At 49.3% G+C, this 13,708-nt stretch overlaps 1 long non-coding RNA gene across 1 annotated transcript in view; it reads right to left on the reverse strand.

Moving 5' to 3' along the window:
- Window positions 1–8,192: 8,192 nt before the first annotated feature.
- LOC125945360 (uncharacterized) overlaps window positions 8,193–13,708 on the reverse strand; it is a 69,928-nt gene continuing 64,412 nt past the window's right edge. Inside the window, exon 5 of the long non-coding RNA XR_007466847.1 lies at window positions 8,193–8,341. This is a non-coding gene — a long non-coding RNA (uncharacterized LOC125945360). The remainder of the gene's footprint in view (window positions 8,342–13,708) is intronic.

Genomic DNA, 13,708 nt, shown 5'->3' on the forward strand with positions numbered 1-13,708 from the left:
AACACTCTATAAGCATCAGTCGTTAATACATGACCTACCATTCACTTTCAACAGATACAAAAATGGCGGTAATTTCAGTAAGAAGGAACTCAGCTGACACTTTGGTCGCTTGTAATGTATCTGATGTGATTATTATTCTGCCATTGTGTATGTTTCTGAGTATATAATGTAAATCCTGTTTCGTTTTCTTAGCAAATGTTGATCGTGTAAAATTCAGTCTCATGCTATGTTGTATAGCTGGTGTTGCGTTGTTTTGTATAGCTAGTATTGTTATTGTAGTGTTGTTTAAAATGCATTCTATTAAAACTTTTCCAATTCTGTTAACTCGCCGTTACGCAAATAGTCTATGCCTTTCCATTCATAGCTATTTCGTCTATGAGGAATTCCAGCGTTAGCTGGAAATGTATGTGAATTGTTGTGCATGTGTGCACACTGTTTGCAGTACTATTGCCTTGCCTGGTCTTCCGAGTCATGTCAAGCTACATATGTAGCTTTTAGTCCAAAATAACCGCCCAGCATGTAAACTGGATGATAAATTGATTTGATTTGATTGATTTCGTCGGACACTTTGAAAATTATTATCTCGAAACTGGTTTAGTCCTGAGAATTCGTTCCAAGTGGATACGCCTTGCGAACTCGTCGGATTGAATTAGTGGATTGAAAGATGTGCCATGATATAATTAATTAAAACGTTAATTAGCGTAATTATGTTAATTCTTCAATTAGGCGTTTTGATTTCTCAGGGAAGTAATGGCTGCCTCATCGCGCAGTTTAAATCAAGGATTGTAACTGTGCTATCTGCCACAGGCAATCTTTAAAAATTTGGTTCAGCTAAAATGAAACGACCAGTATATTTGCATGCTAAATGACATCATAGAACCATATCGTACAAATCAAGGTAAGTGCATGCGCACCACCAGAAAACTAGTAGCACAGGCAATGGGCCGGATTACTGATGTTCCCTTGGGAGAAACAATGATTTCGGCCTTTTATTGCTTATATACTGCAGCTGATTAAACCTCGAGAAGGTGAGGCTGACAGATACGGTACAATCTGTAAGTAAAAAAAAAAAGAATTTTTTTCCTACAGGCCGGGCCTGGTGGCGCATTTACATTCGCGCGCCCGTACAGCCTGATGACTGCAGCGCACCCGCGCGGCACTAACGGGAACTACGCATCTAGGTGCTTTTCGGTCCTAGGGGTCGCGTGTACTTATCTGCGTCGAGCCCCCTAGTCCCCGCTCGCCGCCATAGCCGCGGGAACGCCTCCGCTGGACCAGGCTCGGCAACTCTCCGCGAGCAGGAGGCGTGCACACTGCTGGAATCGATGTCTATCCTCCATTGTTTGAGATAAAACGAAGCGATACAAGGTGGAACAACGCGTTTGCGCGAACGGAGCTGTGCGTGCGCAAACAGCGCGATGACGACCACGTTGAGAAGACGATCGTCTTCTAGTGCGCCCGTGGCGAGCCGACTGTTGGGTTCTAGCGCTGGTACTGAACGGGCATTAACTAGAGAAACACGGGATTTTGACGCGATTTGCGACAGTGTATACAACCGTACGGAATTACGTTAGTGTCATGCGGTCAATGTTAAAACGACGATGGCATTTGTACGCTGGCGAAGTGTTAAAACGCGATTGCATTTGGCCGATCATGAAGTCGGAGGGAAGTATGCATGTGATCGTGGAGGAATGGTAGAGCATCAAGCTCGTAGTCATACCTGAAAGAACTGATTATGCCACAGTGCTAGAGCCTAACTTCTTGCCATTAGTAAGCAGGCAAGAAGACAATACATTGCTGCTCTGCTCCTGTCGCGACTGTTTAGTCAATTAGTTTTAGTAGTGCCGTGTTAGGGTGTGGTAAGTGCGGTAACGTACCGCGATGACCGAATACGTTTGAGCTGCGTGTGTGCTCGATGCGTACGGTAACTTGATAATGATGACAGCGGTTAACCTTCAGGCCTTGCGTATAAAAAATAGGACTGTTTGTTTTAAATTGCACCGCTGCCGACACTTTACACCAGCAGATAAGTGGAATATAGTTAGTTACTGCAATAAAAACTCGGCGCCCCCTCTAAGTAAAATCTTCGTCACTAGATGGCGCCACCAACCCGAAGTGTTTTTTTTTCCTGCCACGTTTTATGTTCTGTTTCTTTGGTTGATTTTCGGTTATTTGAATTTTTTTCTCATTCGGCCTGAGTATATTACTCCCTTGTACGAAGGGTACGTACCGGCCACAAGTTCAGTTCAGCTCAAGGTTATGCTTCCGGTTAGAGGGACTGACATACTTGCTGCCACTTCGCCACGTTGCAGAAGGTGACTTAAACCATGGTGAAAAACGCACGCGAGACGCGGACATGCACGGCGTGGGCTCTGTGGCCGACGCCACTTGCTCGCTATGTTTAGGCTTGGTCCGGCTCGGCTTGCAAAACATGGTGCGCACCTTACCGTATGCGGTAACGTATGGTAAAACTAAAAGGGGAAAGAAATTGAGATCCAAGCTAAGTGACAAATTGTGGCCAGTCAGTTTTCAACACCTAACTCAATGCATCATTCTGACGGAGCACGGCGGCGCGGCTTCCCGGCCTTCAGCGCGGCGCGCTCCGTGGAGCCATGCAGAAGCTGGGGAGGCGGCGGCGCTAGGGCGCAGGTACTCACAGAGCTAAGGGCGTTTGCGGAGACGCGTCGCCAGCAAGTACCTAGATCTGTAGTTGCCTTTAGCGCCGCGCGGGCGCGCTGCAATCGACCGGCTGCACGGGCGTGCGAGTGTAAATGCGCGGCCTGGTCATGCACACGCGGGCCCTAGCTGAGCTTAGAATGAACGCCCGGGCCCGGGTAGGGCCCGGGCTCAGTAACACGAGCCCGGGTCGGGCCCGGGCCGGGTCCGGGCTGGTCTCGGTCATGTACGCTCGGGCCCGGGCCGGGCTCGGGCTTTGTATTACGGGCCCGGGATGGGCTCGGGCCTCGTAAAGCAGGCCCGGCTCGGGCCGAAAAATCAGGCCCGTGCAGTGCTCTATCCGGAGCCCTCCACTATGGCATGCCTCATAATCAGAACTGGTTTTGGCACGTAAAACCCCAGAAAGAAGAAGAAAAGCAGTTGAAGGGCAGTGTCGGATCACACCTTAACCAATAATGTTAACTCGTGTCGTGAGGTCTTCCTTAGGTGACACCGTGTGTTCTTAGCATCGTGTTCTCGCGACGTCGTCGGGATGGTGTTTTCAGCGTCTTCGTCGGCAGCGGAGGATCTACGGCATTGCCACGAATAGCAACCGCACCTGAATTGGTTGCTGCTTTTAGCTTTCGGCATACGGGCTTACTAAGCGTCTTTGGACTGGGCGACTGTGTGCATGGCGCTGCCGCGACAGGTAGTGGCCTGGTGACGGCGAACGAGACGGTCGTCGAGGGCTGCACTGAGTGGCGCCTAGGTAGTCAGCAATATCACGACGACGTTCACTTTGCTGTGAACAAGGTGCCCTGACGGCGAACTCTCGTGTTCCCACGTCATGATGTGGGCATCAGCGGTAGACGTGGCCGGCTCCTCCACAATCGTAGTACAGCGGGTGGTGGTCTGGAGCGCGCTACATGTATATCTTCCTTGGATAGTATTGCTGGGCGATGGGCGTGCAGGCTGGTGGTGGTGGACGAGGAAATTTCGCTGCGCCGGGGCCTGGCCACGAAACACAGAGCCTCCTAAAAGAGTCTTTAAACGGCTTTAAACGGTTATAGACATCTTGGTCTACGGTAAGATTCAAAATTAAATTCCTTCTAAACGTAACCTAAATGCATGAAATATACTAGTATATACTTTATCTGCGATAACAACCCATTACTGGTGTCACCTATGTTAATTTTCGTACACGCATTCAGAACGTCTAACTCAAGAATTTTGTACATTTTTTCTCTCGAAGTCCATAATATGCCAAATGACGTATTAAAAGTATGGTCAACTTCGGCGTTAATGAACATTAGTAGCAGCGTATTAAGCTTGCTTGAACGCCGAGTTTTTTCATAGAAGGGCTTCAAAGAATAGTGTGGGGGGGGGGGGGGTGCTTATCGCTTTACACACGGGGTACGCACACGACGCCTCAGAACCATTCTTGAACGCAGAAGCGAATCGGTGGTGTCATACTGATCGAACATACGACTATGTCAAGACATTCCTTACCAATCACAGTGACGATAAGGCTGGGCACACTTCGATCTGCCTCACTAAGCGTCCCCAACAATGTAACCCCAAAGGGGTCTGTCATATTCCCGCTGCTTTTCAATGTAGCTATGGTAGGCCTCACGCGGAAACGTTATGGGGATGACATCACGCTATGGAATACACAGGGCTCCCTCGGAGAAAAAGAAACCAAGCTGCCACAAGCTGCCGCCTGCGTGGAGGAATACGTACTTGAATGTGGCCTGGCCTGCTCCACTGTGAAGTCAGAGCTCATCCGCATCTGGCACGGAAAGAGCAACAATCCCAACACCCAAGATGCTGGCCGGACAAGAAATACCGAAGAAAATTCCAGTTCGCATCCGGGGCAGGTGGGTGCAGTCGAATCGTCAGAATAACCAAACCCTCACCATCCTTCGCAACACTCCTCTACAGGTCACTCGTATGATTGCGGACGTCACCACCCGTTACTAAGGCATGTGAGGAGGATACGCTGAAACTCGTCCGCAGCCTCGTTGTCAGCAGAGAAACTTACAGCCTCCCCTATCAGCATCTCACACATGGGGAGCAAGACCAGGTAGACGCCCTGCTACGACGGGCGTACGAGGCAGCCCTTAAAGGGGCCCTGAACCACCCCTCGGTCTTGGTCAAATAACATAGCCCGCGTGTAGCATACGCTGCTGTGAACATCTCAGCCAAGTTTTGCTGTCGTACGCGGTACGTGGTGTTCGCAAGCGGAGCGCGAAGTTACCTTTCTCTCAAACGCTCTCCTTTTAACAGAGGCCATGATCCTCACTCTCTTCTGTGTGCTTTATTACGTAATAAAGCACATCCCAATACGCGGCTACTAATGATCGCTGCGGTTGGTTACACCGCGGCCGCCACGGTGTGCCGCCACGAGTCCACTGGCTGAGCGCACTGTGGCTCGCTGAGAACAACCGCGTTTGGCTTACATTTAGCGCGTCGTAGGCACCAAAACCAGAAGTCGTGGCGGCTACGTTCACATTTGAACTTCGCGCCACGGTGATGTTTTGAAGGCAGAGCAGTGCAAGGCATTGAAGAAGCAAGGAGGAGCACAACGGAGGCCGTGTTTGATTGGCACTAACTCCGCTTCTGCTGAACGCCTTGAAGTACATTTTGCGGCAAAGTATTTCTGAAATACGCTAATTTCACCTCAAATGCATTTATCCACTTCGATAAAAAGTGGTTCAGGGCCCCTTTAAGCTCCCTCTAGGAACACTCAACAACAACTCATAATCCTTGGCGTCCATGACACGTTTGAAAAGTTAGATCAGATCCTACCAACCCTCTAGATACACGAAATCCCCCCATGCGGTATGCCATACTATGCTATGCCAGATGGGGGTCACATGGGACTGGAAGGGAACCGGGAGGCAGACAGAGTGGCTGCAAGATACACAACAGACCACGCACTCCATGATCCTGCCACGGAGGAACCTAGCCCGGGCAAATATGCGGCCATCTTAAATTACTACGAGAGACACAGACCGAACTACTCCTCTCCCCATAAAAAAATTGGCAGCATATCTGCTTGCTTCGCTGCAAATGACGTCGGTAGACGATAGTCTCCTGCCGCCCCTCATACGTAACACCCTCTCTTCTCCGCCCACCCACCCCTCACGCTCTTCCCCTCTCTCTCACTCCTCGCATGATGGATGCAATGGAGGTTTTGCTGAATTCAGTTCAAATTTCTTGCGGTAAACCTGCTCTTGCGCCATCTGTTGGGACCTATTATTTTGTTGGATTTTATTAAGCGGCTTTAGTAGGTTTGTTTTTACCGCGTAGCGTCTCTTCGACATCATTTCTAACGCGTTGATTTTTTCCTTTGCATTGTTTCTTCCGAAGCCTCGTAACAGCTGTATTCCTTAAAGCGGTTGTCGATTTCATCTCTCTCTCTTTCTCTCTATCTGTGTTTTTCTTTCTTTCTCTCTCTCGTTCCTTAAATGTCTCTCTCTAGCGCTCTCATTATCTGTTCTTCTCGCCCATAACAAGTTCTGCTACAATCATTGGTACAACGCAAGCCTACGGTTGCCATAAATGCACGTTCTATAAGCGTGGGTGCATACCCTTGTGCTTATGACGCTCGCCGTCGGACCTTCGGGTACCCGGGTTCCAATGCCGCCTGCCAAGAAAGTATATGTTATTTATTACTCTTGTTCTCTGTCTTTCTCTCTTTCTTTCTATCTCTGCACTGCCTCTCATCATGCTAGGTTTTGGCCGGGTGGTTGAATCGAGTGACAGACAGAGAAAGTTTTTCGCGTTTAGGTATCCCAAGAAAGACTGGCACGTAGACCATCTTACACATTTTCAATAAAACGTACCCAATGGCATACCCCGCGCGTTGCCCATGGTGCTCTGATAAGCCAACGCTTTTACTCAACTCCTGGAGATGCCGGGCAATCCCGGCAATCGCCGCACTACCCCCTATAGACCAAACGAGTGCGCAGCGGTGGGAGAAGCTGCTAGCCAGTGACAGCCTTGACCATCAACTCCGTTTCATCGACAGGGCGCGCAGAGCGGCAACTGCCTGTGGCGCCCTGGACTGAGGGCAGCCAGCTCCACTTGAATGGGTCCCATGAACCAAATGAGCCCCACACCAAAAACCCTATTTTTTCTTCAAATAAATGTTTTCCTCCTGCAAGGCCCTGCAGATGGATCCGTAGCTGACATTGGCTACGGCGCTATCCATGGCTCGCCTCAAGGAAACCGTGTAAAAGCTGCAGCAGAGTCATCGATAGGAAGGTGCCCCCCTTAGGAGCTCACCAGAACTTCATAATCAGGGCACTAGCGGGGACGCCATGGGCCACCAGAAACGCCCACAGCACAACACGGGATGGTGCCCCTAGTCAATCGGCGAAACCCACCCGAGGTCCGAAGCTTCCAAGTGCCACAACTGTGGCAACAAAGGACATTTTTCGAAAGCATGCCTCAAGAAAGTTGTGTCAGCACAAAAAAAAAACCGTGGCTCCCTATTCACGCTGTAAAGGTGGTTGGTCAGCGAAACTGTAAACGACACCCACAACGATTACCCATTGTGACGTCACTTGTATTCACACATGTGGCTCTACATAGAGTGGAACCAGAGACAAGTGCAATGCACTTAACCGCACTCTTTATTACTTCACAACGACATTATATTCACGCTGTTCTTCTGGCGTCATTACTTTCCGTGGTCTACCCATGGTACCCTGGAATGAACTGAATGAGTTGCTAGACCGTGGTGACGTCAGTACGGATTTCTATGCTGTTGGGTACTTTTCCAGTCGGAGTAGCTTACGCAACCGTAATGTTTACCGGGAAACACGTGGGCGAAGGAACGCCGTCAGCGACACCCACAACGATTACGCATTGTGACGTCACTTGAATGCACACACGTGACTCTACAAAGAGAAACCAGAGGGTATTGAATGACGTCATCCCCTTTCGAAGCAGCTACAAACCAAATGATTACCGGAACGCGTCGGAGGGTGTTCCCATTGCTCACACGCGCCTTATCATCCATCAGATAGTTTTGATGCTTGTTTTGTGGTTTTTCTTTTGAAAACGAGTACTGAGCTGAATAATGTATGCCTGATTTCAAAGGAGGTATGCTGTTTGTATTCAGTTTTTAGCCTGGCGTTTTTTGCTTACGCCGACACGAAAATTTCCTTGGCTGGTACACGTATACAGCTTCGCTGTAAAAAGAAGCTACACGTCTCGCAGGAATGTGCTATTGTCGCCTGTCTGTGTTCGGCGTGTGACGTCACGACAGCTAGGAAACAACCGACATCAATAATTACTGCCTCATTCTGTGTCCCCTTGGGCGCATGACCTTACTGTAGAAGTGGTCTTCACGTACATCTAAGCGCCTAAGTGAAAAAAAAAGTGTCGACTTTGATCACCCTGTATATTTTTCACTTGAGCGAAAGTGCGCTAAAGCTTTAAAGCGTGCTATGAATGATGCTATGCAGAGTATACTGCAAATTCCTAAATAAGCCAAATAAAGAGACGGACAGTACACTCACCTTGCAGGCACATAATAATAGCACTCTAATGTGCGTTCGACAGTTTCCTCAGGTCCATTCACTTGAAATTCAGACTTCAGGCAGACGCACGTATCACTTACTGTGAATGTACTTGAAACTTTAAACAGATATATGCTTCCTGTTTGCTGAAGGAACTGCATCAAAAAGACACCAGTGTGCACAATGTTTACATGTCCCTAGTATATTACTATGACAAGTGGTTCTGAGATGATTTCCTTCAGTAAAATGCCGAAGTGGTTGCGTTTAGCACCGTGGCGTTCAGAAGTTTGTCAGGCGTAGGTGCTCATGCGCCCCCGTGTCGCCCCATTTACTCCTTACAATTTCAGGGTTGAAATCGTTCAACTCTGTTCACGTGAAGATGGACACAAGAGCAAAGCTTTAATGTGTATACGCAGCGGCCTGACGTGTGTTTGGCATATGATCATTCCACATGACAGCAATGAATATGTGTGTATGACGCTAAACCTTCAGCTGCACGTGTTTTCAATCATCAGCGCTGTTATATATGGACCATTAACGAACATCCGTCAAGTTCCCCGAGCTCAACCACTCGCTGTCACTTGTCGATCCTGGTGCGCAGGGTCGCGTCGACCGTGATATCGGTCTCGCCAAACCGGTTGATTATCCCCACCTCATGTGCTGCGTGTGGAGCTTTTGTCCCCCCCTGCTTGACTCTTCCCGAAAGTGCAACGGAGGGTGGCATGGTTGAAGGTGGCTGACCCAGTCCCGCGAAAAGTTGGTTTGCTACTCTGCAATGCCGTTCGACAACCACCCGGGACCTACAGCCAGCTCAGCGCCTACCAGGCGAGGAGGAAATGCCGGACGAAGGCCGCCATCGCGCAATGGAGCCATTGGAGCCTCGCCATTGGCCGAATATGATGCCACTTGCGCGGGATTCTACGATTAGAGGAAATGCCGACTCCTGAGTGGACTCGACGTTTGGCTGAACACGAGGTGACCACGAGAGACCAAAGGGGTTAAAAGAGAGAGACAGATAGAGAAGAGGGTCGTTCTTGCCGTGAGCCGCAGCGTCCGATTTTCTGCTGACCATAACGATGACTCTTTTACTGCTATCTACTTTGTTATAATCCTGGACATAATGTAAATAAACCTTCAATTATTAAAGTCCTCCTCAACGTCACCCAACTCCCTCACTCAATGGCACGATCCAATAGCGTCTATATACTTCCCAGAATAACTTGACCTGTACTACCTATCCACTGTGTTACAAGGTTCCCCAGGCCCTGTTATAATTGGAGACTTCAATGCCTACCATTCTTACTGCGGAAGTACCGCAATGAACTGTCGTGAGAGGAACTTGACAGATTTTATAAACACTGAAGGTCTGACTGTCATTACCAATGGCTATAAGTTATGCAGGTTCTCTTTTAATGATTCAGACGATTCTCTGAGGCGGAGCCTCCGAGAACCCAAAGCCGTTTGTTGGAGAACGTACACAAATTTTTAATAAAACTAAAACGAAAAATAACCTATAAAATAAACCCTTAAAGAAATATCACGGCAAAAAACGTCAGAGAACACTCATGATATTAATAGCACTCGAGTCCGGGCTAAGGTCGTGTGTGAGGGCACGTACTAGTTCCCAGAGGATGGGAGGCGGCGAAACAACGAAATAGGTGGCATTCCTCTCACCAAACGTCGGTGTATTGGACCGTTGGGCAGGCTACCAAAGCGCGGCAGCCCTGGCTTGGAGAGAGAAGGCAGGTGACTTGGTGGCATGGGCACACGGCGGTGGCGTTCTGGTCAGGCAGCTAGGCGCATAAGTCGGGCCCGTAGCCCCACTGCTCACGTTCAGCCCATGGGCGCAGAAGCTTGCCGGCCTCGGGCAGCAGTTCACGATCGGGTGGAGTGGCGACGCCCAGGAACGGGTTGGCAGGAGGCCCCGGTCAGGTGAAGTCCTAGTGGCTCGGGTTTGGAACCCGACCGCCCGTCTTCAACTCCCAGTCAGGTGGCTGACCTTCTCCTGGCGTCGCTTCCTGGAACTCCCCCCTCTTCTGCCAGCGCGCCTCGCTTTTCTGCCGCTCTGGCCGATTCCTCGTTTTCTCATGGGCCGCTCGAAGCTTCGTGGTCTCTTGCAATTGGATCCCTTTTATTGCGATAGCAATTATATGGACACTCAAAAGCAGATTTCTGCCGTCGGCGTCACACCATCGCCGTCGCTGTCGCCGTCGCCGTCGCCGTTAGGTTCCGTATGACGTCAATGGAGATGAAATCGTCACCGCGCGCTGAACGCTTTATATGCGAGTGAAAGGGCGCGAGGGGCGCGCGCTTTCACGGGGAGTGAACGCACGGCGGAGAACAAACGCGCGTTCTGCGCCGTGCTCCCTTAAGGGCTGCAGAAGTAGGCGTCTCTTTCCTCCTTTACAATCACCATATATGTAGAGCAAACGCCCCTTCTTCCGACGCGCGAGAGGCCATGGCGGAGGGGGGGGGGGGAAGGGGAGGGAGGCGACGCTTAGCTGCGGCACCAAGTGCCTATTTATATCAGAAGCTCCGGCAACAGTCACCAACGCCGCACGCATTTTGAGCGAACGCGGGCAAAACGCCGACGGCGTCGCCAACAGTTCTGCGTGTTGCCGGTGCTGCTGCATGTCCAAGTTTATACAGCTCATAAAGCTAATATCATTACTCCGTATAGCTCTCTACAAATTTGCTATCGCAATTGATGCTTCGCCTTTCAGGTGAAACTGCGACAACTTTTTTCTTTTGTTTTTCTTCTTGCGCCACGTGTTCACGTGCCGGACGGTCTTCGACGTTGTCGTCTTTCAACCAGCACGGAATTCGCCTCCGCGCGCGCTCTCCTTGTCTACTTCTTGTTTATCTTCATTCACGGCACCGTGTCACGCACACCACACACGACAGTATCCCATTTACACCCGCGTAACTTCGTACGGCAGTTGTTTAGACCTCACTACTGTATCTCAGAGCCTCCTACTCTCTGTCAGCTTGTGCTCGGATATGGAAACTCATGGGAGGGATCATATACCAACATATATACAGATGAAGTGGTTTCTGCAATCAACTGCATCTGGTGTACGGTCCACATTATCCACATGGGTGGAAGAGTATTGCAGAGGCATCAATTCACCGTCTGATATAGAAGACAGTATTGTATCGCCAGTACAGAAGACAACAAAGCTTATCAGTGCACCTACATCTATAACGACGATTTATATTGAATATGAACGGCTCCGCGCGATCCGGCGTAGAGCGGAAAGAAAGGTTAGGCGAACTAAATCTTCATTAGCCTTGTCTTATGTCGACGAGCTTTGCAAAAAGTACAGTGTCACTTTCAAAAAAGGGGAAACAACGATGAAGGACCTTCTGTTCGTCTCTGCATCCTCGAAAGCCACTTTCTATAGGATCCGGCTGATAGTATGAAGTCTTTGTGCCCCTCCTCAGCAATAACATCCTTTCCGTGCTCTAGCACTTGACCAATCTCTCACGGAAGTGCCGGTCACCGAAGACTTCTGTAAAAGAGCCTGCCGTACCAATATGTAAACACGTCTATCAATGAATCGACCCGTCACACCTCCTAAAGATGCTCGTCTTCACCTTCCTTTCACGACGCCGGAATCGGATCCTGCACTTGCTGTTTCGAGACGATCTTGGTGTGGAAGGTCGGAAAGTCCTTCTGCCGTGCTATAGCGCCGCGTGGTTATCCAGTACAGTCCGAAAGCAGTGGAAAACCAGTCATTTGGTAGCACTCCTAAAGACAGGAAAATCACCTTACGATATTTCATCTTACCGGCCAGTTGTTTTAGCTAGCTGTGTTGGTAAGGTAATGTAACGGATGGTGCTCACTAGATTAGAATGGTTCATAGAAAATAATGAGCTTTACCCAGAAATGATGGCCGCATTTAGATGTGGATGGTTTGCTATATATGTGGTCATTGATCTCGTGTCCACGATCGAACATGAAAAGAGGACACATCGAATTGTAGGAGAAGGTTTCTTAGACATATAAGGAGTCTCTGACAATGTACTGCAGGAAGTCATTCTTGATGGACTCAGTAATTTGGGCATTGGCGGCCGTATCCACATGTAAATTGCAAATTACCTAGATGGTCGCACAGTCTTCATGTCCACGAATGATAGCGAAAATAGAAGACACGTTGTGGTCCGTGGGGTGCCTCAAGGAGGAGCACTCAGCCCGACTCTTTTCAATTTTGCACTTATTGGGTTTGCGGAAGTAATTCCTCCTACATTACGTATCAGTACCTACGCGGACGATATATGCATATGGGCGTCCGCAGTCACGCGACCGCAAATTCGTGCAAGATTGCAGCGAGCTGTTTCTTTAGTGTCTCAGTACCTGCGGTGCCAAGGACTGTAACTGGCCCCAGGTAAGTGCGTTGCGATAGCGTTCACACAGACGCTTATGTGTCGGTATCCAATTATTATCAATGGCAATGCCATCTCATATGTGACCCACCACAGATACCTCGGTGTTGTCTTTGACCCCGGTGTTTCATGGCCGAAGCATGTGGCAATGTCAAAAAAATTAGCTGGGCGTGCTCAAGTTTTTCTCTTTCAGACCGGTATGAAGTGGGGCCCATCTGAGCATTGGCTACTCCGGCTGTACCAGGCGCTCTACGTCGGCTACATTCGTACAGCCTGCCAGTTTTATGAAGTATGAGCCCGTCATGTTTGCGTACGCCGGAAAGTACTCAGGTACAGATTCTGAGAACACGTCTAGGCGTAACACGTTGCATCTCAACTGATGGTACAATTGACGAAGCTCGCGTCACTCCTTTTTCTATATATCTACGATGCGAACCTCTTCGAATATTTTCGCGGCTGCGTTACCGTCGCCGACGCCACCCTTTATCGACACTTCCGGACATATGGCCGGACTCCACTTTTTCAACAGCCATTAGATGTCAAGAGTCTGCCATACCATCCTACTTTTCCGCTGCTGACCTTCCACGGCGATGTCGAAAGTACGGGGGTCTCTATCTATTCCCGCAATTTATAAAAACCGCGAATAATTATGGTGGGCCTCAGACATTTAACACTGGAATATTAGTCGAAAGAGAATGTCTCCTCGGTGAATGTGCATTCAGACGGATCTGTCTCGTCGTATGCGTCTGGTGCGGCTTTCGTCGTGACTGCGCATAAAGTCGTTCGACGGCTTCGTCTGCGTAACAAGACGACTCCAACATACACGGAGTTAGTGGCGATGAGAGAGTCAGTTCATTATATTTCGCGACAGCCTCCTCAAGTATTTACAGTCCTCAGTGACGCAAAATCGGCTTTGCAACTACTTATGGTTGTAATGAAAGAAAGCTCTTACAGAATGTTGGCTCTTCAAACTTCCGAGCTATACACTCTAGCGGAAGAGAACGGTTACCACATTACATTTCAATGAATTACCAGTGACTGCGGTGCACACGGCAACGAACTGGCCGATACTGAAGCGATGAAAGCATTCGAAGAACCAAAGTCACTGCTTACAATTCTTTTTTCAAGAGCGGATG

The sequence above is a fragment of the Dermacentor silvarum genome, chromosome 5 (genome assembly GCF_013339745.2).
Source record: "Dermacentor silvarum isolate Dsil-2018 chromosome 5, BIME_Dsil_1.4, whole genome shotgun sequence".
Taxonomy (NCBI): Eukaryota; Metazoa; Arthropoda; class Arachnida; order Ixodida; family Ixodidae; genus Dermacentor; species Dermacentor silvarum.